This window comes from Camellia sinensis, chromosome 8 (assembly GCF_055761805.1).
Source record: "Camellia sinensis isolate YWXY chromosome 8, ASM5576180v1, whole genome shotgun sequence".
Taxonomy (NCBI): domain Eukaryota; kingdom Viridiplantae; phylum Streptophyta; class Magnoliopsida; order Ericales; family Theaceae; genus Camellia; species Camellia sinensis.
This window is the reverse complement of record NC_138968.1, coordinates 183,330,368-183,334,459: the sequence shown is the minus strand read 5'-3', so window position 1 is coordinate 183,334,459 and position 4,092 is coordinate 183,330,368.

Here is a 4,092-nt window from a genome sequence, read left to right as displayed (position 1 = left end):
CGTCCAGGCGAACACTTCGATGTTAGAGGTCAAAAATTCCAACACCTCTAATCTCTCAGTGCTGGACAACGACGAACCGAGCAAAAAGAACTTATCTGGGTTCTTTTCATCTATTCTTACCTCTACCAAGTCCTCCACCACTTTCTGATCAGCCGCTTTGCCGACATCTGCGAATAGCTCATTGCTCTCAGGTTCTTCCACCAAATGAACGTATCCTTTGGCAGCGCGGCTGCCATTCACCGTGACGAAGCATTGCTTCGACATGATCTGATCTCCATACACTTCTTCAATTACCCCGGTATCGTTGGGGAACCGCATTACTTGGTGGTAGGATGACACCACCGATCGCATGGCATGCAGCCATGTTCTGCCCAAGATGATGTTGTAAGTGGAGGGGACCTTCAATACCCAGAACTCCACTTGTTTCGTCACGCTTCGTGCTCTGACTAGAAGAATTATTTTGCCGACGGGCCATTCTGGCATGGAGTTGAATCCAATTAGGGGAGATACGGCAGGCGCCAAGTCTTTGTCTTGTAGCTTTAATTGTTAAAATGTTTTTTAGTACATGATGTCACATGAACTACCCTGGTCAATCAGAATCCGCTTGACGTCAAAATCCTTGACTCGGAGAGTGATGACCAGGGCATCATTGTGAGGGCAATATATCCGTTCCAAGTCTTTATCCGAAAAAGACATGACATTTTTGGCCTCTGTCTTCCCCTTCTTGATGGCAGGTTGGGCACTTTGCACCTCTCTAAAGTGTTCAACCTTTTTGATTGATCCCCTGAGCTCGCATACACGCTCAGGTTCAAAGACTCCATGTATCACATTGATAATGCCTTGAGGTGGGGCGTCGACTGGCATCCCGTTGGGGTTATAATGGTCCTGGGGGACTGGTTACGTCCCTCCTTCAATGTATTTATCCAAGTGTCCTGCTGCCACCAACTCCTCCAGGTGCTGTCTCAATGGCGTGCAATTCTGAGTGTGGTGCCCCTTTTCTTTATGGAAGGTGCACCGTGATCTTTCGTCGTAATCCTTCTGTGCTTCCCCTAGTTTGGCTGGCCATCTGACGAAAGGCTCATCTCTTATTTCACTTAGAATTTGGTAGATTGGTTTTTGAATACCATGGTTATGGCTGTGCGGACGCTCAACCATCTTTTATCCTGGTCCTCTCCGTTGCCTCGCCTGCCACGTCCGTTTCTGTTTGGACGATCTACCGCGTTGACCTTTGCTGAGGTCTTCTTTTTTGGCACTGTGGTCGCGCCAGATTTTGCTTTGGCACGTGCGCCATCCTCCTCCACCCTGATGTGCTGATGCACTCTTTCCATCAGGGCTTCTATGGTGAGGGGCGGTGTCATGGTGATTGAGTCCCTTAGTCTATTCCCAAATGGTAGGCCTCTTTTGTATTGTGCAATGGCGAGATTGGTGGGGCAGTCCCTAATCTGGTTGAATGTCTCCCAGTATCGACTATTATAGGATCTTAGCGTCTCTTTTTCACCCATGTCGATGGAGAGTAGTTGGTTAATCTCCACCGGGGTTTTGGTGTTCGTTCTGAACCTTGTGACGAATGCCTCCGCCAATTGTGCCCAGGAGGCTATGCTGCCTTCTAGAAGTTTTTCGAACCAAGTCAAGCCTAGGTCGCCAAGGCTTGATGGGAAGAGGATGCACATTAAAGCCTCGTTTCACCGATATACCACCATAACCTGGCGGAAGTGGCTTAGGTGAATGTAGGGGTCCATCTTCCCCTCGTATGTGGTGAATTTAGGTTGAAGGAAGCCTGAAGGCAGGGGCGCGTTTTCGATCACCGGAACAAACAGTGAGGTCTGCAGCCTTGCTAATGCTTTGTTCGTCGATTCGTAGGCAGGGCGTAGTAATGGCATTCCAACCTCGACGCTTCCATGCGATCGAGGAGCCAATCGTTGAAGGGCAGAAACTCTGCGAAGGTCGCGCGCCCTGGTGTGCTCCTTCCATCATGCCTTTTCTTCCAGCATGATCTGCAAATCGGATGATCTGGGCAACTCTGTCTGTTTGGATGATGTTTGGTGCGAGTGTGAGGGTCGGTAGGTATTTCCCTCTGTGTAAGACCTCAATGATCTCGTTCTCTCAGACCTGGAGTAACGAGTTCTGGAGGTTCTAGACTGAGTATCGCCTGTCCTAAAGCTTCTACTCTCTGCTTGTGATGGTGTGGAATGCCTTCCATGGTCTTCTGAGCGGCGAGGGGGCGTCTTGTTTTTGCGCCCCTCTCCTGTCGCCACTCCTTTTCCCTTCATCTGGCGTTTCACGGCCTCCATGTCCGCCGCCATCTTCCTTATTAATTCGTCTTGCTCCTTCACGCGGTCCTCCAGAACTTGAGGATCAATCCTCCGCCTTTGCCTGCCAGGACTTTGTGAACGAGAGTGATGGGGGCTGTTAGTCCGCCCCCCCTAGTATCCCTTCTGGAGTTATGTCGTTGGGGCTCCAAGTTCGCCATGAGAGGGATAGAAGGTAGTCCTTCACGCCTTGCACCCCCATCTGGTGTTTGCCCATCGATGGCGGACTGTGGTAATTCTTCATTGTGCGCCATTGTTCCTAACGAGGTAAAGCTTGGTCAAGAGGTTTTGTCCTGTCTGTTTTCCCACAGACAGCACCAATTGTACGAGAAAGAAATAAACCTTCTCGTATAATCCTGTTGATCAAGTCTGCGCTCCTCTGTACGTCGTCGCTTTATCACCTGAAAACACAAACGTGAGCTAGCCGGCGGGTGTGTGCCGGAAACCTCTCCGATGCCTAAGTCAGCAAGCTTGACAAATAGACAAAGCTCTGTGTATTCAGAAAACAAAGTTGTGTTACCTCTCCAAAGGTGATGTTTGTGAGCTTTTATAGGTTCCGTGTGGCACAATCCAAGTAGGACTCTTACTCCTCCATGTAGAGTCCTCCTAGGATTCATACTCCTGAAAGATAATGCTTATCCTTCAACACCTCCCTCATTGCTTAAACCAAGTGAGATGGTTTTTACCATGGCCGAACTCCAATATGACCGAAGTAATCATAATCACGCCGAGCCACAGAGTAGACCGAACTATCGTTAGTTCGGTTCTACCTTCAGTGTTCTTACCCCAGTTCCTCCATTGTCAACAGTGTTAAATCTAAACCGATCTAACTTCTAGCAAGGCTTTTAGACCGAACTAACCATACTGTGCCTTAACCAATATAAGTTCAACGCATCCTTAAACCGCTCTAACTACAAAACGTCCTTCAACCGAACTAACATCAAGAGTAACTCGGACCGATCTACCTTCTGGGCTTGAGATCGGGCTAACTTTAAGCCTCTTCAAGACCGGAGTAACTTTATGGCCTCTTTACTCAGCCCTTCGTACTGAGGCCCATAAAGGCCCAGCTCGGCCCAATTTCGCATATAAATTACCCTATCAGGTGCATAAATCATCAATGATAAAATAAATCAATAAAACTTAATTTAATAATTATAATTTTATTATTTTATTATTTTAATATTTAAAATAAATAAATAATTTATTTTTAAAATTATGGTTACAGTCAATTTTTTCAATGAATCACATGATGGTCGAGTGTGAGTGATGAGTCGGTGATGACCTGGCTGTGAGGATAAAGAAGATGGATATTCGTGAGAAGAAAATGCTCATGACTAAAGAAGGTCATGAAAATTGTTAAAATAATGTCGTAATTAAAAAAATAATTATAATTAAATATATATATATATATATATATATATGTGTGTGTGTGTGTGTGTGTGTGTGTGTGTGTGTGTTGGCTCTATAATTTGTAAAAGTCAATCATAATTTAACACATGACACGAAGAGAGAAATTTGGGAAGTTAATACAAGTTGCCAACAAAAGTCAGACACGTGACAGTTCGTGTTAATAATAATGGATCTGTGTAGCACTGAAACAGTTGAAGGATATAAGATGATGTGTCCTAACGGTTACTCAGAAAGTTTAAATTCAAAATCAGGAGGGAAGCCTAATTGCAAGAGTGGCTTAGTGGGACTGACTGTGAGAGAGAATGTTTAGCAATCATGGAAGGACATTTCGACGGTTGGAAGCCCACTTCGACGATTATCATTGAAGAGTATA